Below are 23,877 nucleotides of genomic sequence, written 5' to 3' on the forward strand. Positions count from 1 at the left end.
TATGATTTTATATTCCTAACCAGCAGTCAAGGATATGAGAGCTCTTCCTCATCCCCACCAAAGAAATATTTTAAAATAAATACTTAGTCACACTAACTTCACTAGATTTTCTTTCTGCTATCTTTTTTTGAAACACTGCAACTACTTTCACCAGCACCAAGACTGGTCATGAGAAAAGATGGTAGCAGAGAAGAAACAACGGCACTTCTTTAGACTTTATTTACACTAACTTCATACCTTTCTTGAGAAGCTCATCAATTCTCTTGCACTAAAGCAGGACTTGCCTCACTCCCTTATGCTTCAGGGATAATCATATCAAATATTTAGCTCTGTGAAAGCTTCTCTTATTGACATGACGGAGTTGTGGACTCAGCAGCTATAAAAATCAGGACTTCAGCGATTAGCAATATCAGCTCTTTCAGGGGAAACAAAACCTTGGCTTCACATCTTGTCAAGCAAGCAAGCAAGAAACAGCATTTTGTTTTGAAATTATTATTTTTAATTCTATACCTGCATTAGGCTAATACTTTGGAATCTTAGTTTTTAAAAAGCATTTTAGTTCAACTTTTAATAAGATGACTGTAGTTATAGACCTCCTTAAAGAAAAATATACTGCTACTTCTTTTACTAACTACTTCCATTCACCTAGGCCTTCCCCATCCTCCTTTACTAAGCCTTTAAGTAAGAGTTCTACTGCTGCAATTTATTCCAATAAGTTAAAACAACTGGAATATGCCTGTTACAAAGCACAATATATTTCTGAGATATTTAATTACTGAAATTCTGAACTCTCTGCAGAACATCTGTCACAAAGCAGACAATTCTTAATAATATCCAAGGCAGGCACTTGTTAAAATATAAATCACAAGGCTGTCTGGAGGGCTGACAAGTTTGAGTGTTTGGACAAAGCTTTATTAATAGACTGCAACTTAATAACAAAGAAAATTAGTATCTAGTGTAGCAATGCTTTCGCACACTAACATGAACATATTTTGCTAAAAAATACTTAAATAGAACCACGTCAATGGAATAGTAGCTAAAGGTAAATTATAAATTAATTTCTATTCTAGTATTTTATTTTGCAGTGTTCTCAGTGAAAATCCACTAACCATGTTAAGGACCTCTATATACTGAGGTAGTTAAACCTGGTGCAAACATCTACGGTAAGTCCACTGCACCAAATATAAAAAGATTGACACCAGCGTGGCCTACTCTTGTAATTTACAACAATATATTTTTAAAACCAGTGATATAAAACCACTCAAGATAAAATTAACATATCAGTTAAAAATGAGTGTCTTGTAACATGCAATATGTAGGTGACTGATTTCTGAGACTGACAGAAAACATTAATATTTGAGTTTGTTGTTGAAAAACACAAACTTTTACACTTGAACAGCAGCTTATTTTACAGTTATATACATTATTTCAGCACTAGTTTAAATCAGCATTTGCTTCATTTCACAATCAGGCATAAACTCTGTCAAACGATCCATATCATAAACATAAAAAACAGAGCTGTCTTTGTTCCTTGGCACTGCCAGTCCCCTATGGAATCAAGCAGCATACAGAACAGCACTGGCAAACAATCCGTGACCTTCAATTACTATCTTGGCTTACTGCCATAGGATTCATGTGTTACTGGTAACAGCATACCTATTTTACAGAAAAACCTTCGAACTAGCTTAAAACCTATGAAAAGTATTCAAACATTTCAGCCATTAAAGAAAATTGTATCATAATTTGTTACTTTTGCTACTACTAAAAATTTCTTTTGTATAGTCCAAGAACACACCCAACTCTTTAATCTGAAACTATATATGTGTGAGACAATGCATTTTTCAGATTTCATGTTTTTACAATTTTGGTTGAAAAAATCTAGGCGAAATAATATAACAGCAATTTCAGTTTTACGATTATATGTCATAATTTTTTAACATTTAAAAAAACATACATGACTCACCAGGAGCTTTATGGTTTACCTCTATGTTTATTTGGGTTTAGGGTGAAGTTAAGAGCGCCAGCTGCAGTACAGTGCATAGCAACATATATTTATTATGTACATTATTGTAATGCCCAGGACCCTCAGTCGTTGATCAGGAACCCCTTTTGCTCTGTGCCATACAAACAGAATAAAAAGATGGTCCTCACCCCAAAGAGCTTATGGTCTAAATATAAAACAGGAGACAATATAGTGTGAACAGACAGACCAACAGGGGAGTACATCCTTGACCCATCAGCTGTCTTTGATCCAGTCAACCATGCTCTTCTTCATTAAATCTTGTCCTCCTTTGGCTTCTGAAACTCTTTCCTCTCCCAGTTCTCCTCCAACCTCTCTAATCACTCCATCAGTGTTACCTTCAGAGGACTCTCAACATCCCATCCCACTTTCTGTGGGGGTTCCAAAGGACTCTGATCCTGATCCCCATCTCTCTTCCCTCCACATTTTATCTCTAGATAATCTCATGTGCAAACACAAACTCAACTATCATGTTGAAACTGACCATTCAGATTTCCTCTCTACTCCAAACCTGTCTCCTTCTGGCCAAACTCAAATCTCAACCTGTCTCTCTGACATCTCTTTTTGGATATCTAGCTATCAGCTCAAGCTCTACATGACTAAACAGAACTCAATCTCCCTCCCTGCCACTTCCTTTCTTGATCACTGTGGACACAACACTATTGTTCTGCTGGTCACTTGGGTTTATAATCTGTGTGTCATCTTTGACTCAGATCTCTCCCTAGGTCCACACTTCCAGGCTATGTCCAAATCTTGAAGAATTTTTCTTCATAACACTTCTAAGGTACGGCCTTTCCTACCCATCTCCCCAGTTAAAACTCTCATATAGACTCTTAATGTGTCTTGCAACATTCTTCTTTCTGGCTTTGACTAATGTAATCTTGTCTCATTCACATCCATTCAGAAAGCTGCTGCAAAGATCATTCTTCTAACTGGTCATTCTCACCATTCTACCCCTCTATTGAAATCCTTACACTGGCCCCTCTTTTATTCCACAAACATAAGCTACTTGTCTTCAATTTCTACTCCTGAGGGAATCCTGCACCAAAAAATTAAAAATTCTGCACACAATATTTTTAAATTCTACAAATTCTATTAGTCAATAAATGTGGCTCCAGCATGGCAGTGGGGAGCACAGGCCACTGGCTGCATTGAGGTGGGAGATCACCCTGAAGCCTCCAACTCCCCTGGTATTGGCACCTGGCAGTGAGGTTGCACCTCACCCTGAGACAGTGCAAGGCCTGGACCTACCCTAGAAATACCCCTGGGCCCTGCCCCTCTGCGCCAGGTGTGGGTGGGCAGACTCAGCAGGAATCAAGTATGGAGGGATTTGGGGGGGTGGGGATTCAAACCTGGGGTGAGAGGTTTCAGTGTGGGGCAATCTGGGCGTGGGCAGCTCAGCGTGAGACATGCACAGAGGCTTGTTGCAGGGTTTCATGTGCTGGGGCAATGGGGCTCTACAGGGGATCTAGGTGAAGTTGGTTGGGGCTCAGGAGGAGGGGCTCGGTGTGGGGAGATGCAGCTCAGCAGGGGGGTTCTGGGTGTGGGAGGCTAAGTTGGGGGGTCCGGGTCTGGAGGAGTGGGGCTTGGGTGGCTGGGCATCCAGGCGCAGCTGGTTGGGGATCACTGGGAGGGGCCCAGGTGTAGAGATGTAGGGCTTCTCAGAGTGAGGGTTTGATGGGCCTACTTAATGGGGGAGCAGCTGCTGCAGAGGGGATGCCACATGCCGGACTCCTGCTTCCCCTCACAATTCCCCTATCCCCTTTTTTCCTCATTCCCCTCTCTCTACCCTCCCCACTGCCTCTTCTCCCCACCCTTCTTTACCCAGCCCTATCGGGGGCACTCACTGTTGCACGGAATAGAAAACAGGAAGACTCCCAGCACACAGAAGTGGAGCACTAGGACCCAGGAGGCAGCATTCAGCTGCAGTCAGCAAAGCCAAGTCACAGTCTCCTTCAGCTGGGCAGCTCTGCACTTGCCACTGCCTCCCATCATTCTGCATGTAAGCCTGTGTGCTCCCCCATGCCTCTCATCTGTTTGGAGGAGGCAATTCCCCCTGCAAAAAGTGTGCCCATGTTGACCCCTGCCCTTTCCTCCCTCTTCCTTCTCCCCCTCCCCCGGTGCAGCTTCCCTGATATTTTCTGCAGGGAAACAAGAAAAACTAGGGGTTGGGGGGAGCGTTTTCTCTGGGCATTCGGTCACACAGAATGCCCCCAGGAGTAATTTTCAAGGTCCTTCATGACCTATCCCCAACCTACCAATTATCTCTCATTCACTATCAAGATGTCAACTCTTCCCTCTGATGAGACCAAGATGCCAGCCTCCATTGTCCACTAGTTACATTTTTAAACAAGCACCTTAGTGCTTCCTATCATGCTACCTTTCATACGTGGGAGAAGTTCCCCATGACCATCTGGCTAACTAATTCATTGTCTCCCTTCAGATTCCTCCTTAAAACTCTCTTTCTGTGATGCCTACAAAAGAAATGCACGAATTAGGCAGCTGAGGTGGTGAGACCACTGTCTGTCATGCTGATCATGGCCTCATTGTTTTCTTGTAGTTCCCCATCTAACTATTAGTCTGCATCCATTTGTTGTCTTTTATGTTTATAACCGTAAAATCTTTGGGGTAAGGGCTCTTTTTATTTGGTGTTTGTATAGCACCTAGCACAATCAGGTCCTGGTCCATGACTAGGGCTTCTATTTGCGCTTTATAATGTATATATAATTTATAAGTGAAGACAAATAATAAACAACCACCACCTTAAGGGACTGACGCCTATCTTCCATAGAGCAAACCAGTCATAGAAGCGAGTATGCTTTCCCACACTGCTTTTCCAATATTCTTCAACCATCTTTTCTGGAAGTACCCTGAAGATTCTTCAGTGTTCAAGCCTTGTGACGGACATGAGATGATGGAAGTGGAAACTTCAAATATTATTATAATGAGGTGTGCTAGATCCTATGGGCATGGACTATTCATAGAATATTATTTCTTTAATTGTTATATGTATCTGTGAGCTAGGAATGGTATTCTGGTTTCATGGGGGAGGATTAACAGAGCTTTTTGTAGGAAATAAAATCACTGAGGGAGAGGTTATAAATGCAAATTCCTAGACAGGTAAATAACTCAGCAGGGAATTGCATATACTGGTTTTAACTGGGTTCAAGAGGCCTGGCGGACAAAAGACTATGAATTATATAAAGAGGCAGCCTGAGCTTACGTAGGTGGGACCCTCCTCAATCTATGAACTGACATGTATTTAATCTTGTAGGTCAAGTAGCGCAAGTGTGTGCTGTGGTGTTAAATGTTGAGGATTCAAAGCCTGATGATGCATGACTGAGGGATTGTTAAAGCTGCACAAAACAGAATTTGCTTTTGGGAAAAGATGGGGACTGACCAAGAAAAGGAAAAGCATCTTCACACACTGGCTCACTAACTTAGTGAGAAGGGCTTTAAACAAGTTTCAAAAGGTGCAAGTGACGAAAGCCCAGAGATAAGTGTAAAAAAGACAACCTTAACAGAGAGTTAAGATGTTGGGAGAGGGACCTGGAAAATTACAAGAGGGTCAACAGGAGCAACAAGAGAGAAATCAGTGGGGAAATGTGCTCAACATCTTAGATGTCTACACACATATGCAAGTAGCATGGGGAATAAATATGTACTAGTATTTCTAGTTCTTCTTAAGATAAATTATGACTTAACTGGCATCACAGAGACTTGGCGGGATAAGTCTCATGACTAGAATAATGGTATACAGGCATATAGCTTGTTCAGGAAGGACAGATAAAAAGGGGGGAGGTGGTGCATTATATACACACTTATTCTGAGGTTCAGGAGGTGAGAGGCAGAACAATTGAGAGTCTCTGGGTAAAGATAAAAGTAAAAAATAGGGGTAGTATCACAGTAGGGGTCTTCTGTAGACTACGAAATCAGGAAGGAGGAAGTGGCATTTTTAGAACAAACAACAGAACTATTCAAAACACAAGACCTGGTAGTAATGTGGGATTTTAAACTATCCAGACATTTGCTTGAAAAGTAATATGGCAAAACGCAAAATTTCCAATAAGTTCTTGGAATGTGTTGAGGACAACTTCTTTCAGAAGATGGAGAAAGTAACTGAGGAACTGGTATTTTAGACTTGATTCTGATGAACGGAGACTAATTGGTAACAAATACTGAAGGTGGAAGACAATTTAGGTGAAAATGATCATGAAATGATGATTTCATGATTCTAATAAAAGGAGTGAGCAGCAGAATAAAGACAACAGACTTAATTTTTATTTTATTTTTTAAACCAAACTTGAGGAAACTGTTAGGTAAGGTCCCCTGGGAAGAAAATCTAAGGGAAAAAGGAGTTCAGGAGAGTTGGCGGTTTCTCAAAGAGACAATATTGAAAGCAGAACTGCAAACTATCCCGAGGTGAAGCAAAGATACGAAGAATAGTAAGTGGCCAAGATAGCTCCCTTGGGAGTCTTTAATGACCTGAAAGTGAAAAAGGACTCCTACGAAAAGTGGAAACATGGATGAATTGTTAAGGAGGAATTCACGAGAAGAGCACAAACATGTAGAAACAAAAATCAGAAAGGCTAAGGCACAGATTTTAAATAGAGAAGGGACCATTGTGATCAATCAACCTGATCTCCTGTATAACATGGGCCACAGAACTCAGCCAAAATAATTCCTTTATACAAGAGCATTTCTTTAAAAAAAAAATCAATCTTGATTTAAAAATTGCCAGTGATGGAGAATCTATCACAATCTTTGGTAAACTGTTCAAATGGGTAATTACTCTTACTGTTAAAAAAATGTTTGCCTTATCTCTGGTCTGAATTTGTGTAGATTCAACTTCCAGCCATTGGACTGTGTTATACCTTTGTCTGCTAGACTGAAGAGCCCATTATCAAATAGTTCTTTTCAACACAGGTATTTATAGACTACGATCAAGTCATCCCTTAATTGTCTCTTTGTTGAGCTGAACAGTTTCAGCTTCTTCAGTCTAGCACTATCAGGCACTATTTTCTAATCCTTCAATCATTGTCATGTCTCTTAACCCTCTCCAATTTATCAACATCCTTCATTAACAGCGGACACCAGAACTGGACACAATATTCCAGGAGCTGCTGCTAAATACAGAGGTAAAATAACTTCTCTACTCCTACTCAAGATTCTCCTGTTAATGTATCCAAGGATCCCATTAGCTCTTTTGGCCACAGCATCACAATGGGAGCTCATGTTCAACTGATTATCCACCATGGCTCCCAAATCTTTTTCAGTCAATGCTTCCCAGAGTACAGTCCCCCATCCTGTAGACAGGGTCTACATTCTTTGTTCCTAGATGCATACACTTACATTTAGCATGAACTAACATACATATTGGTTGCTTGCACCTAGCTTATCAAGCGATCCAGATTGCTCCATATCAGTGATCTGTCCTCTTACTTATTTACCACTTCTCAATTCTGTGTCATCTCTAGTGACACAGTAATGATTTTGTTTTTTTTCCAGGTCATTAATAAAAAAGTTAAAATAGCTTAGGGCCAAGAACCGTTTCCCTGTGAGAACTCACTCTATGATATTCTCTGTTTACAGTTACACTTTGAGACCTATCACTTAGCCAACTCTTAGTCCATTTAGTGTGTGCCATATTCACTTCATATCATTCTAGTTTAATCAAAATGTTGTGCAGTACCAAGTTAAATGCCTTACAGAAGTCTAAGTATATTATAGCAACATAATTACTTTTCCCAAGCTTTTAATATCATCCAAAAAAGATGAAGTTAGACAGGATCTATTTTCCATTAACCTACAATGACTGTAATTAGATTATTCTGCTTTAATTCTTTATAAACCGAGTCCTGCGCTCCTTTATCATGTCCAGGACCAATGTCAAACTGAAAAGCCTATAATTACAAGAGATCACCCCATTTACCCTTTTTTCATACTGGCACAACATTAGCTTTCTTCTAGTCTTCTGGAACTTCCTCAGTGTTCTAAGACTTATTGAAAATTAGCATTCATGGTCCAGCAAGCTCCTCACTCAGCTCTTTTAAAACTCTTGGATACAAATTATCCAGACCCACTGATTTAAAATGTTTAACATTAATAGCTGTTGTTTAACACACTCCTGAGTTGCTCTTGGAATGGAAAGTGTGTCATCATTATATGATATAACTGCACCTGTTTTTCCCCCAAAATACAGAATAGTTATTGAACATTTTTGCCCTTTCTGCATTATTATTGATAATTCTATCATTTCCATCTAATAATTAACTAACACAATTGTTAGGATTCTTTTTGTTCTTAATGTATTTCAAAACTTTAAAAACTCCTTTTATTGTCCTTAACTCTGCTGGCATAGATTTTGCTATGTGTCCCTTTGCTTCCCTTATCAATTTTCTACACCTCATAGCTGCTGATATATATTCATTACTACTGATTTCCCCTTTTCTTCCATTTGCTAATATACATATATAAAATAAAATAGCTGCCTCCACTTCCCCTGTAAGCCAGCTGGTTGTTTTGTTTTTAAAAATCCGTATGGCCTTCTTTCTTGATTCTGGCTTTTGGGGCATCTAGTAAAGTGTTCTTAAACTATTCCCAATTGTCATTCATATTTTTTTTTGTTTAAATTATTCCTCCCAACTGATTTGATGCATAACTGTTTTCAGCTTTGGAATACTTAACCTTTAAAAGCACCGAGTATATATTACTTCACCTATAAGGGTCCATATGTGATTAAATCATCTTCCTCCTCCCCTTCCCCCCAACACTCCTGCTCAACTTCTGAGAAACTCAGACTGATCCATAATCTCAACGACTAGCATCTCCACCTTCTTACATTAACTGAACTCTGGGCTCTCCTCCTGATTTAGCATCTGTCACTGCCTTCTCTTTCTCACTTCCCACAACCTGAAAGTCATTACACCAACCCTGGGCTCTGCCTTTCATCCTCTCCCTATTTCCTGCCTCGTCTTGCCCCACATCTCTACTCTTTCAGATCTTAGGGACGTTTCATTGCCTCACATTGGTTTTATCTACTACTTCCCTAAGCCCCTCCTCCTTTCTTGCAGAGTTTAAACTCCTGTGTCACTTTCTTTCCCTCACCTTAGTATTCACCACCCACATCCTGGGTGACAAATTTCCACAGCAACGATCCCTCTTAATCCTCCTGCTTCTCAGTTCCTCTCGCTAATCTCCCCCAATCTTGAACTTTGGTCTGATTCCCCTATTCACCAGTTTAGTCACTTTCCTAATTTTTTTCCCCTTTTTTTAAACCGAAAACCTCTCTGATTTCTCTTTTACTCTCCTTCAATATATTCCTTCTCTTTTTTTTCCCCCTATCAAAAAATGGGATGGTCTTTTAAAGGAATTGGGCTTAGCCCCATCTGTGACTAAACGGTTGCTTCCCAGGTGATGAGTCAGGACAGGTATCTTGTGACAACTTGTAGATCCCCTGGTCCTGGGGTTATAAGCAGCTCAGTTAAGGAGAAAGCCCTGCAGGCAGCAGAGTAGGAGATCCAAGGTCAGAGAAAAGGACCTGGAAAGGCCTGGCTAGAGCTATTTGAAGTGCAGGGCAGAAGCTTCAAGAGAAAGAGGCATAAAGAAATCCCAGACAGCAAAACCTGGATTCTGGGAAGGAATTGTTGAGGCCAGGAAGGAGCTGAAGAAACTAAAAGTGAGGAAAAGCTTCTTTTGATTTGACATCTGGTTTACAATAAACCAGACCCAAAATGGGATTTTATTTGATTTATAAATGTCTGTATGCAGGTTCTGAGAACCCCAAGAGGAGGAAACTGAGGCACAATTTTACTTCTCTGCTCCCTTCACAACCCTTTCCTCTTATCTCTATTTGCTCTCTTCTGTTGACATCTTCTGTTATTCTGTTGAATAACAGTTGAGGAATAATTTGATGACTTGTGATGTATTTTGAATGTACTATTTACTGTATAATTTAAATACGTGCCCAACTTACAGAGCAAAGAAAATAATACATTATATATGAATTTCATGATTTTTCTTCAAATAATCAAACCCGTTTCATTATTTGTTTGAATCAAGTCTACTTTCAGTTTTACTGTCCTACCTTCTCAGTATGTTGTGCCCTCTTAAATCTACAATCTTGTGTCTTCCCCTTCATTCTCTACTTATCTGTTCTTATACCACTGAATACAACTGTTAAATGTCTCACAACCAAGCCAACTTCCACAGCTTTAAACTTATTCTCACTTCTTAACTCTTTCTAAATCCCTCTCACTGCTTAGTTTACTTTTATGCTATCAGTCCCTGACAACCATCTCTCTTCCACAAACCCTTCTTTCACTTCTTCCTTCCTACTTTTATCCTGATCAGGATTTCAACTTCTTCAAAATCAAAATTTAAAATATTCAGCTCTCACTTCATATTTCAGATTCTTTTCTTTCACATTTCTGTCATTCACTCTTAAGTTCTCTTTTATGCTTTGCTTCTAAACTTTCAACCTGTAATCATGACCCCCTCCCTTCTGACCTAATACCATTTCAGATTCCCTACTTCCCCTTCTCTAACCAAGTTCATTTCCCTCTACATTCAGTCTTATTGTCCCTGCCCTCTCAGACTTAATATACTACGTAAAACAAGAGCCCTTCAAATCCATCTCAGACTTCCCTTCTCTCCTTTGTCACCAAAATCAGGGAGCGTGTGTAGGTGAAAACAAGACAAACCCCTTTTTCTGACTATCCCATGATTCCTTTTAAAGATAATTTCAGTTCTCTCAACTCCAGTAAAACCACTCCTCAAAAAGGTAACTAACAACCCACTCTAAATCAAAAGGGCACCTCTTTCTAATCCTTCTTGATCTACCAACTGCCTTGGACATGACTGATCCTTCTTTCTTGGTTTCCATGCACCTGGCTCCCTTGGGTCTCCCTCCTATTTTACTGACTGTTTCTTCAATCTCTCCTTTCGTGATCTCTCAATCCCCTTCCTCGCCTCCATCTCTTGGCATTTCTTTGAGCTTTCTGATTGATCACCTCTTCTCTCTCCATCTCATGATATCCTTCTCTCCAGCATATCTTCACCCATGTCTTTCTGCTTACTCGTTTCTCCACCTACTTTGTTCCACCCAAACCCCTTGCTTCACCACTCTCTTATTTCCCCTCTACCATTCTCATCTTTATACTGATTTGCTGGTTCTGGTTGGTGAAATCACAGAAGGAGACCTCATATTGATTTAGGTGAGCTTCCGCTGGGGGAAAAACAGGCATCACATATCCAAATCAGATTCTGGAAATATTTCTGAACAAGAGACATAGCCCTTAAACCCTCTTTTTGATTTGGCCATAACCAGTACAAATCCAAACAGAGCAAGAGCACTAAAGTGGGGGCTTCCTAAATGCTATCAAGCAGTGAAACTAGAACAAGAGGACGAGGATCCACTTAAACATCACACAAATCCTCTAACCCTTCTGCCTTACCAGAAAAAGGTCATAGTTCAGGGGGCTGATGGCGGGAAGGCACAACAGGCTAGAGTAGTGGCTGCAGAGCAGGTCTGTGGACAGGGAGGAGAAGAGAGTGCCTGTCTTCTTTCCCCCATCTTCAGGCTACCAAGGCCCAGAGTTATCTGAGTTGGGCACTGGAGGTTGGGGGGTGGGCACACAGACAAGGTTAAGGGGGAGCATGAGGTAAAAAGTTTGGGGATGGGGACCACTGGCCTAGAAAGAGAGGCTTGGGGCTATAAGCAAAGAAGCAGTCCCATTTCTGGTTCTTCCTGCATTTGGAGACGCAAGACTTTATACATTCCTTGAAAACGAATAAGACTGCATCAAAGAAAATACTGGACCTCAATTTCTATTCCCAACTGGAACATCGCCTGAGCCCCAAACTTTAACTAGCTACTTGGGTCAAAAAGCATACATGTAATTATAAAGCAATCAAAGATAAGGCAATAACTACTGACCAACACACATTTTTACAGATATTAGTTAAATGCAATTATGGAAACGGTGATACTTAGATTTTGAAGTGAATTATTTATTATGAACTTGTTTTGTATGAATGTATCTTCATGTTTCGTTACAATACATTTCACATTTGTAATATTGAAATGAAGTATGTGTAATATAAGAGTTCTTCTAGAAATATCTGAGTGTTTACACAAGCGTTGTAAACTTGTTAATTTTCTAAAAAATAAAGTTAAAACAACAAGATTTCAGTGTGCGAGCTTAATGACATTTGATCCATGCTGTCCTTCAAATATATTTGGGGCCAAACTTTTCCTGCCATGACACTTTTCCTTCCATTAAGATGCCTCGTACTCTCAATTCTCACTCTGGTGCACAGATCATTTTTAAAATATTCAGCCATCTTTGGAAATCTTACTTTCTGCCCAACCCCAAAGACATCCAGTTTTCAAAAATTTCCAAGAAGGTACAAGGCCTTATTCTTTTCTGTACAAAAAATAAGACTTTTGAATTGCAACTATTCTTTATGAATGAAACTGGACTTTTCTTCTGAAGTAGACTTTGGCCTCATACAACTCTTAACTACTTAAAGTCTAGTTTCTGGGGTCAGACTAAAATCTGAGAAGATCTATTAACTTTCCTTATCAATGTTTTCCCCTAGACTGTCTTCTGGCCACCTTAAAATCATCTTGAAGACGTGTGTCATGGAGGTGCAGAGTTTTTTGCTAACTGACAGGCAGGCAGACCGACCGGATGTGTCATCACCTCCTACTTTCCAGTATAAAAGGCTGGGAATCTCTTTAAGATAAAGAGAAAAGACATAAGGTCCTGTAAAGAAAAATTCTAGGAACAGTACTCTGAGGAGCGAGCTCAGATTGATGCTATTATTTAAAAATAATGGAAACCCACAGGACAGAGGCTGTGACTGTGGACAACAATCCATTGTGTCAGTGCAATGTTGAAAACAGGACTGGAACCTCATTCATTTATACTTTACATGAAGTTGGAAAGTAATGAAAATATCACTCTAAGAGAGCTTCCGAATAATATAACATTATCAACTTTTCCCCAACAGAGACCCTGCTGGATAAACATAGCTTTTCCTTTCAGAAAAGGAAAAGGGGGGCAGATGGCAATGTAACTATTTCTTACCAAACCGGTTTTTCATGTTTTATACATTCATACATCTTCAAACTATATAATCAAAACATGAAAAATTTTGTACTATGTGAGGAAATCCTAGCTAGACCTGTAGTTATATACTTTCCATTACAGAACCTTGATTTCAGTTATCTATAAAACTTTACCAAACTTTAAGTGCCTGAGCTGAAATTTTCAAGGCTGAGCATCTGCCTCAGGCTGAGTTAATTTATTTTAAAGTGTCAGCTAAAAAGATTCAGCCATTCATCAGAGAAAAATATATGATTTGTCCAAGTTAAAAAATTAGTACAACTGTTTCATTAAGAAGCTCTAGTGCCTTCATATTTTATAACAGCCTGGAAATTTTACCCACTTTTAGCTAAGCTATAAGCCTCTCAAAATCACAGTTTGGAGAGATTTGGGAGAGATTTGTGGGGAACTAGCAACTAATTCTCTGAAGATTTTTTCTGCACTGAGCATGTTCAATTTTTTTATTTTTTGTTTTTGTAAAAATGGTTCCATTAGGGATGCAGTATTCCAAATGAGATTTTCCTAGGAATAACACATCAGACAACTACTGACAAAAAAAATAATAAATAGGGAATCTGCACTGCAAGTAGATTTATTCAAGTATCCCAATTTACAAGTAAAAAAATCCAACATCTTCCTTGTTTGATATAGAGTTTAGCAATGCACATTCAAGGAATCTAACAAGCAATGACCGGAAGATAAAAACCAAAGAAGGTACATTATTAATGAACTAAGAACTCTGCAGCCAAAAATTACAGACAAGAACCCCTACTCATTTTATCTCTAAAACTGGAATAAAAAAAGTGACTTCCACTTTACCAATTTATAGTTCTCTGTGCCACAGATTTCTTTCAGCTCAAGAAAATAATGGATCTAATTATAAAAGTCTTAAACCTCTAATGTGCAAAATCCTCCTTTACCTCACAGCCATATAAGATCCTTGCAATAAATTTACTTAGAATGCAGAACCTGCAAACAAGGTGACCTATTATTAATCATTCAAGAAATTCAAACAATGAGTCTCACACAACATCCTGTCTGAATAAAAACCCTAAACTCTCACTACAAATATCAGGTTCTCTTTCTCAAAGACTGGACTGGGAGAGAAAAGAGGCAAGAATACTTCCTGATTAATATAAGATGAGCAGATTTTTAGAAGGAAGTACAACTGTGCTTAGAACTACTTTTCTAATTAAAAATAGTAATATATCTGCGTAAGAGAATACATTTAATTTCTCCCAGGAGAGACTGTCAGATTTGTCCTAAATCTGTGAAAAAGAAAATGTATTCATGCTTACCATCAAGTTTCCTTTCTTTGAATTATAAGGTCCACAAATACAGCCTTCTGCAAAGAAAGGGATCAGCCAAAACATAGAAAGAAATTGACATGCAAAGTTTTGATATGTATTTGATAAAGTATTTTCTTTTTCCACCTATAGTTAATATATTCTCTAATTTAGGAAAGTAGGATAGAATTATCCTAGCTGTGCAAGTTGTCTTAACTCAAGGAACTTCCAGGGGAAGAGAATTTTTCTACTACCAACGACTGCCTCAGCTGTTTCTGCCCTCAAGCTGCAAGCAGACTGAAGTATCCATTGTAATGTATGTGCATGTTAACATGATGATGAAATACTTATTTCCAAAAAAAAATGGACAACCTTTATTTTCAAATAAGATATTATATTAAGTCTATGTTCAGAGGTATCACCCCTCTTTTGAGGACAGCAATGCACTCACCCTGCTGAAAAGACAGAGACCCAACAATCAAAAGCACAGTCAACAAAAGAGCTTTTGAGTCCTCATGTGCCGCAAGTACAGAACTGTTTCACTGTAAAAATAGATACAGTCTTTAAAGAGAACCATGGCACAGTTTTTCTTATGCTCTGTTTTTAAACAAAAAGAAAAATGGAAAGGGTGTGGGTCTATAGGAGTATGTCTACGCTATGAAATTAGGTCGATTTTATAGAAGTCAATCTTTAGAAAGCGATTTTATACAGTCAATCATATATGTCCCCAATAAGCGCAGTAGGTCGACAGAGTGCATCCTCAATACCATGGCTAGCATTGACTCACGGAGTGTTGCACTATGGGTAGCTATCCCACAATCCCTGCTGCCCATTGGAATTCTGGGTTAAGCTCCCAGTGCCTGATAGAGCAAAAACATTGTCGTGGGTGGTTTTGGGTATGTCAGCCCTCCCTTCTTGAAAGCAACAGCAAACAATCGTTTTCCACCTTTTTTCCTGGGTTATCCATGCAGACGCCAAAGCATGGCAAGCATGTGGGCTGCTCTGCTCAGCACTGCTGTTGTGAGCGTTGTAAATACCTTGCACGTTATCCTGCAGTATGTGCAGAGCCTAGCTAGGAGCCTCCAGCACGAAGATGACTGTGAGGAGGACATGGACACAGACATTCCTGAAAGCATGGAATGTGGCAATTGGGACATTGTGGTGGCAGTGGGGCAGGTTGATACAGTGGAACGCTGATTCTGGGCCCAGCAAACAAGCACAGTCTGGTGGGACCGCATAGTGTTGCGGGTATGGGATGATTCTCACTGGCTGCAAAACTTTTGCCTGCATAAGGCCACTTTCATAGAATGTTGTGACTTGCTTTCCCCCACCCTGAAGCGCAGGAATACCAAGATGAGACATGCCCTGACAGTTGAGAAGAGAGTGGTGATAGCCTCTGGAAGTCTGCAAATGCCTGACTGCTACCAATCAGCCGGGAATCAATTTGGAGTGGGCAAATCTACCATGGGGGCTGCTGTGATCCAAGTAGCCAAGGCAATCAGTAACCTTCTGCTAACAAGAGTAGCGACTCTGGGAAACGTACAGGTCATAGTGGATGGCTTCGCTGCAATGGGGTTCCCTAACTGTGGTGGGGCGACAAATGGAACACATACCCCTATCTTTGCACTGGACCACCTTGCCAAACAGTACATAAACCGCAAGGGATACTTCTCAATGGTGCTGCAAGCACTAGTGGATCACAAGGGACATTTCACCGACATCAACGTGGGATGGTCAGGAAAGGTGTATGACGCTCACATCTTTAAGAAGTCCGGCTGTTCGAAAAGCTGCAAGAAGGGACTTTCTTCCCACACCAGAAAATTACCCTTGGGGATGTTGAAATGCCAATAGTTATCCTTGGGGACCCAGCCTACCCCTTGTTCCAATGGCTCATGAAGTGGTGCACAGGAAGCCTGGACAGTGGTAAGAAGCAGTTCGACTATAGGCTGAGCAAGTGCAGAATGGTTATTGCTGCTTGCTGTGCGCTTCATAATATCTGTGAGAATAAGGAAGAGTTATTTATGGTGGGGTTGGAGGTTGAGGCAAATCGCCTGGCAGACAGTTTTGAACAGCTAGACACCAGGGCGATTAGAAGAGTACAGCCAGGCACACTGAGCATCAGAGAAGCTTTAAAAAACAGTTTCTTGACTGGCCAGGCAACGGTGTGACAGTTGTATGTGTTTCTCCTTGATGCAAAACCGTCCCCTTTGTTGAATGTACTTCCCTGTAAGCCAATCTCCCTCCCCCATTCGACCACAGCTGGCAAAGGAATTCAAGTCCCTATTGTTTTGAATCAATTCATTATTTATTTATTTTTTTAAAAAGGGAGATCACTGATACAGTAGCCTGGGTGGAGTGGGGGAGGAGGGAAGGACAATCCCCCATTGCTTATTGTAGTCACACTGCAAATCAAAGCTGTTTGAATGACAGCCGTCTGTTGCTTGGGCCATCCTCTAGAGTTGAGTGGCTAGGTGCCCCCTCCTGCGTTCTTGGGCATCTGGGTGAGGAGGATATGGAACTTGACGAGGACGGTTATACAATGGATGCAACGTGGGTCTGTGCTCTAGTTGCCTTTCCTGCAGCTCCACCAGATGCCTGATCATGTCCGTTTGTTGCCCCATTAGCTTCAGCATCTCCTCCTGTGTGTTCTGATCACGGTCACTGTATGCTTTCATGGCCTCTGCCACTGAATGCCTCCATGCATTCAGTTGTGCCCTGTCCATGTGGGAGAACTGCATGAGCTCAGAAAACGTCATCACAAGTGCGTTTTTTTCAGCTTTTAATCTGCGATAACCTCAGGGATGGAGTTGATATGGGGAGCATAGAAATATGGGCACCTAGAGGGGGAACAAAAAAGGGAGAGTAAAATTTAAGATGATACATTTCCGAGAACAAAAAGGGAGACTCTTTCACAGTGAATCAAGCAATTCAAAACATGTGCTGTCTACTGTAGGTACAAGATCGTCGCATTTTGCCTTTTATATTGAGAGCCTGCTGGTATGGTGACACATCACACACTGTTGGGCAACAGAATTCGGTTTCCAGGCAGCCATGGTAAGCCAAAGGGTACGCGGTATTGGCTTCTTCCGCCTTCACAACATGTGGGAATGGTTTCAAACTGCAGCGTCCTCCTTTCCCATAGCAAGCAATGCCGTTTGGGTTTGCCATTTAAAAGAAAGGGCTGCGGTTTTGGGGTGGACGTGCAGCACACCCCTTTCCCCAACGCATAGCTATTCTCCAGGACGACCCCTTTTAGCCAAATGTAAACAGCCCAGCATAAACAGGGTCCTTTTACTGTTCCCTTACAAAAAATCCCCTATTTCAACCAGGTGACCATGAATGATATCACTCTCCCGAGGCTGACACAGAGAAGTATAGACCGAATGTTGCATGAATGCGACCAAAACCCAGGACCATTTGCTGTCATGCTTTGTGCTGCAATAAATTTCAGACTACTCGCTACTGGCTTGGCGTGGTAAAGTGTCCTACTGTGGAGGACGAAATAAGGCAGCCCTCTCCAGAAACTCTGCAAAGGCTTTCAGAGTACCTCCAGGAGAGCTTCATGGAGATGTCCCTGGAGGATTCCCGCTCCATCCCCAGACATGAAAACAGACTTTTTCAGTAGCTGTACTGGCTGCGAATGCATCCCACATATTCCGGGCAAATCAAACATTAAACACAACTACTTTTAACCCCTGTAGTGTAGTTACAAATGTGCACTCACCAGAGGTGCCTTCTCCATCTTCAGGGTCCAGGTACAATTCGCCGTGGGAGGGTACTGGCTCCAGAGTGATGAAAAGGTCCTGGCTGCCAGGGAGAACGGATTCTCTGCTTGCCTGCTGCACATTCTTCTTCTCCTCATCCACAAAATCCTCTTCCATGTTGCGTGAGACTCCCCCCTTGCAGATGTCAACAGACAGTGGAGGAGTACTGGTAGGGTCCCCACCTAGAATGGCATGCGGCTGATCACAGAAGCATCATGTATGGGGCTCTGACCCGGAGCGACCGTTTGCATCCCTTGTCTTGTGGTAGGCTTGCTTGAGCTCCTTTACTTTCACATGGCACTGCGGGGTCTCCCTGGTGTAGCCTCTCTCCATCATGCCTTGTGCAATTTTGGTATATATCAACATTTCTTCTGCTGGATCGGAGTTTTGCCTGCACAGATTCTTCTCCCCATACAGCAATCCGATCCAGCGTTTCCCGTTCACTCCATGCTGGAGCTCATTATGCGATTCTGGGACTGCATGGTCACTTGTTCTGCTGAGCTCGCCATGCTGACCAAACAGGAAATTAAATTCAAAAGTTCCTGAGGCTTTTCCTGTGTACCTGGTTAGTGTATCAGAGCTGAAAGTGCTGTCCAGAGTGGTCACATTGGAGCACTCTGGGATAGCTCCCAGAGGCCAATACTGTCGAATTGCACAAGGCTGCATCTGCACTATCCCAAATTTGTCCCAAGAAGGTAGATTTTAGTGCTACTCCCCTTGTTCAGAAGGAGTACAGCAGTTGATTTTAAGAGCCCTTCAGGTTGACGGAACAGGGTTGGTTGTGTAGCCGCATTTCTTATAAAATCAACCTAGCATGGCTAAATTCAACCTAACCTCGTAGCCTAGACCAGCGTTAAGTAATACAGAGGTTCCCATGCTTTTTTTTTTTAAATTAATTTTAAATTAAATTCGTACTTGGCTAAGAGGCTAGCTGTTTCAAGTTAAGGGGCTTAACTATCACTAATTAAGTAGTCATGAATAAATAAGGAATCAGAAAGACAACCATTTACTCAATTTGTGTTATATTCTAAATTTCTCAAACAAAATCAGTTACGAGATTATCAATACCGCCAGACATCTCTGGCTTTTAACTCACTGTAGAGAAGAATACAGAAAACATGAAACACCAACCACAGAAGATTTTTTTTTACACTTCATTTTATTCACTACACATCTTTCCCTCCGTAAGATGTTTGAAAAGCGGAGCTGGAAATGAAAAAAAAAATTAAGTAGACATGTTGAGTAAAGATTAGTCATACATTGTTGATGCTTTTCACAATACCATTGTGTCATTTCTTTCATCATTAAATTGCTCCCAGATTGCACCTCTCAAAAATATTCCAGAGAACCCTAGAATCCTCCTAAAGTTTGGATTCAAGGACTCCAGCTGGTCCTCCACTATCATCTCCTGTTACACTGTTTATTTTCATTTCAATTTTAATTACAGGCAGATACTCAAACAGAAGAACAATTCTACTGTGCTAGTCTGTGGCTCCCAAAAAGCTGGACTGCAATGAAAGCTGGCTGTAAATTATCCTGAACTGGAAATGAGGTTGGAAACTATTTGTTCTCTTCCTATGTTGTAAAGGTACAAGCTATTAAGAATTTCTCTTACTAGCACAAAGAAACATTAACTGCATTTCAGATAGCTGATTTTACAATGTCATAAGAATCTGTAGAGGAACTATTTTAAATTATGCAAAGTAAACCACAAAGCATACAAGAGGAAAACACAAAATAAAAATAACTCTAAGAGCTTTAAAAATACTCAGAATAGGCCACCACTGAACAGAATGCAGACTTATGCTAAAGAAAATCTTCAAATTATAATATATATCTTAACATTCATTCCCATCATGTAATTCAAATCATGAAATCTAACTTTTTACAGCATCCTATAAAGAAAAATTAGCAAGACGTGTTGTTTAAAAAACCTTTTAAAACTTTGGTAAGCATTTAAATAATTTTTCCTAAAACTATGATACTTTTAAGTAAGACAGATTTTTCTCATTGATAGTTTCTTCCTTAATTACAGGCTAGTAATTTTGTGCTCCAACACTCTGGATCATTGCTTTCCTATATATTCTGTGTCACAATTTAAAAAAATTTAAAAGAAAAAAAAATTATTTGAAGGGCAGGCATGTGTCTCCTTGAATTCTAAAAGATAATGTAATAAATGATAAAGTATATTTCACCTTTATCTTAAGAATTACTTTATTGGATTCTGTATACTGTCCTGCAGGCTGTCACTGCATGTTGACTGAAGTATCATTGAAGCTGATGAATGTAAATGCTGCCCTTCATTGAACACAGTTGTGAGAAACAGTTAAGCTTCTTGGTGAAACAGCTGCCTACATACCCATAACACAGGTACATAACATCACCCAAAACAAAGACATTTGAAGTCATTCAGGAATATGAATTATGTGAGAGGTGCTTGGATGGATATTACTTTTTAGTAGATGGGGTGGGGCTGAGTGAGAGCGAGAGAAGCAGAAGAAACACCAAAGAAACTACCAGATGAAGCAGAAAGACAGAAACAACTTGAACACACACTGAGAACATGGCCCTGGGAATAGTGCAGAGCAGGGGTCGGCAAACCTTTCAGAAGTGGTGTGCTGAGTCTTCATTTATTCACTCTAATTTAAGGTTTCACGTGCCAGTAATACATTTTAATGTTTTTAGAAGGTCTCTTTCTATAAGTCTATAACATATAACTTAACTATTGTTGTATGTAAAGCAAATAAGGTTTTTAAAATGTTTAAGAAGCTTCATTTAAAATTAAATTCAAATGCAGAGCCCCCTGGACCGGGGGCCAGGACCTGGGCAGCATGAGTGCCATTGAAAATGAGCTTGTGTGCTGCCTTCAGCACACGTGCCACAGGTGGTCTACCTCGGTCTAGAGAGAGAGCACTTTTGGTCTTGAGTGTTGGCTGAAGGGAACTTGGAGCAAAGAACTCTCGCTTGTTTGACTCCTCCTGTTTTCAGAAACAGGACTGCACTGAAGATACTCTGGCTCCATCATTAATTTCTCCTCCTAACAGAAACAACCCATAGGGCCCAGAAGTTTGGCTAAATGTTCAGGTCAAAAGGAGTAACATTGGTTCTTTACCACATGAAACACTAATAGGGTTAAATTATGGGTTAAGAGCCAGAGTACAAAGAGGCTGGGGAAAGGGGAGAAAAATCATATTGACATCCAGCTACTGTGGGTATTGTGCTGTGTAAGACATAACACAACCTGACACAAGGAGCAGGGCCAAGACAAGCAAGGGGTCCAGTTACGCCTGTTTTCCTGAATACATCACCTTTAGGACAATGTGCACAAAAACAAACAATCCCAAACATCACTCCCTACAGCTTTAGCTAACTTCCTAAACATTAGCACTCAGGGTATGTCTACATCTACAATTTTGCAGCGCTGGTTGTTACAGCTGTATTAGTACAGCTATATAGGGCCAGCGCTGCAGAGTGGCCACACTTACAGCAACCAGCGCTGCAAGTGGTGTTAGATGTGGCCACACTGCAGCGCTGTTGGGCGGCTTCAAGGGGGGTTCGGGGAACGCGAGAGCAAACCGCAGGGAAGGAGACCTGCTTGCACGGGGGTTCGGGGAACGCGAGAGCAAACCGGAGAAGGAGACCTGCTTCCCGCGGTTTGCTCTCGCGTACCCCGAACCCCCCTGCAAACCGCAGGGAAGGAGATCTGCTTGCACGGGGGTTCGGGGAACGCGAGAGCAAACCGGGGAAGGAGACCTGCTTCCCCGCAGTTTGCTCTCGCGTTCCCCGAACCCCCCTGCAAACCGCAGGGAAGGAGACCTGCTTGCACGGGGGTTCGGGGAACGCGAGAGCAAACCGGGGAAGGAGACCTGCTTGATTACCAGAGAGGCTTCCTCAGGTATGCTGCGATACCTGCTTATTCCACGGAGGTCAAGAAAAGCGCTGGTAAGTGTCTACACTTGATTACCAGCGCTGGATCACCAGCGCTGGATCCTCTACACCCGAGACAAAACGGGAGTACGGCCAGCGCTGCAAACAGTGAGTTGCAGCGCTGGTGATGCCCTGCAGATGTGTACACCTCCTAAGTTGCAGCGCTGTAACTCCCTCACCAGCGCTGCAACTTTGTGATGTAGACAAGCCCTCAGTGTGCAAGTAAACAGATGATGGCAGCTTCTTGCATGGTTGAGCTGGTACAGTGCCCTTTTGGATTTCTCTGGTGCACTGATGCAGAAACACATAATTATACCAATATATTTTCTTAAGACTTACTGCTAACTTTTACCATCCCACCCGTCAACACTCCCCAAAAATATTTCTGGATTTTGGAGGCGGGGGGTACATCAGAAGCAAGAAGTCTGTCAACCAATCCACGCAAGCATTGGATGATTGAGGTGCTAAAGGAGCACTTAATGAAGACAAGGCAGTAGCAGAGAAGCTAAAGGAATTCTTTGCATTAGTCTTCACTACAGAGGATGTGACAGATACTCACACCTGAAATATTCTTTTTAGATAACAATTCTGAGGGATTGTCCTAGATTGAGGTGTCACTAGAGATGGTTTTATAACAAATTGATATATTCATCAGTAATAAGTCACCAGGATAGGATGGTATTCACCCAGGAGTCCTGAAAGAACTCCAATATGAAATTGCAGAACTGCTCATTATGGTAGGTAACCTACCCCTTAAATCAGCCTCTGTACCTGATGACTGGCAGATAGATAATATAATGCTAATTTTTAAGAAAACTCCATAGGCAATTCTGGCAATTATAGGCTGGTATGCCTAACTTCTGTACTAGGCAAATTTGTTGAAACTATCAGGCGCAGGGATGAACATGGGATGTCAGGAAAGAGTCAACACTGCTTTTGTAAAGGGTAATCATACCTCACCAATCTACTGGAAGCCTATGAGGCGGGTTAACAAACGTAGACAAGGGTGATCCAGTTGATATAGTATATCTGGACTTTCACAAAGCCTTTGACAAGGTCCCTCACTAAAGGCTCTTAAGCAAAGTAAGTAGTCATGGGGTAGGATGGAAGGTCCTCTCATGAATCAAGGAAACAAAGGGAAAGACTCAATGGTCAGCTTTCACAGTGGACAGAGATAAATAGCAGGGTCCCCCAAGGACCAATGCTGTTCATCATATTCACACATGATTTGGAAAAAAAAGAGGTAAACAGTGAGGTGGTAAAGTCTGCAGATGATACAAAATTACTCAAGATAGTTAAGTCCAAAGCTGACTGGGAAGAGTTACAAAGGGATCTCTCAGGACTGAGCAACTTGGCAACAAAATGGCAGATGAAATTCAATTAATGCAGAATAATGCACACTGGAAATCATAATCCCACTGTATGTACAAAATGATGGTGTCTAAATTAGCTATTAGCACTCAAAAAAGATAAAAGTCTTGGTGTCATCGTCAATAGTTCTCTGAAGGTATGCACTCATTTTACAGCAGCAGTAAAAAAAAAATAAGCTAACAATGTTAGGAACCATAAAGAAAATAAGAGAAAATATAATGCCACTAAATAAATCCACAGTACGCCCATCCACTTTGAAGACAGTGTGTAGTTCTGGTTGCTCCATCTTTTAGAATTGAAAAAAAGTACAGAGAAGGACAACAAAAATGATTAGAGGTATGGAACAGCTTCCATATGAGGAGATTAAAAAAACTTGAACTATTCATTTTAGAAAAGAT

At 41.0% G+C, this 23,877-nt stretch overlaps 1 protein-coding gene and 1 long non-coding RNA gene across 13 annotated transcripts in view; both read right to left on the reverse strand.

Moving 5' to 3' along the window:
* JMJD1C (jumonji domain containing 1C) overlaps nucleotides 1–23,877 on the reverse strand; it is a 306,949-nt gene that overhangs the window by 124,045 nt on the left and 159,027 nt on the right. The gene's annotated exons all lie outside the window — the stretch shown is intronic.
* LOC127053514 (uncharacterized) lies at nucleotides 16,740–18,748 on the reverse strand. Its single transcript, XR_007775073.1, has 2 exons — nucleotides 18,142–18,748; nucleotides 16,740–17,254 (listed from the first exon to the last, which is right to left on the reverse strand). It is a non-coding gene; the product is annotated as an uncharacterized LOC127053514 (long non-coding RNA).

Source organism: Gopherus flavomarginatus, chromosome 6, assembly GCF_025201925.1.
Source record: "Gopherus flavomarginatus isolate rGopFla2 chromosome 6, rGopFla2.mat.asm, whole genome shotgun sequence".
NCBI lineage: Eukaryota > Metazoa > Chordata > Testudines > Testudinidae > Gopherus > Gopherus flavomarginatus.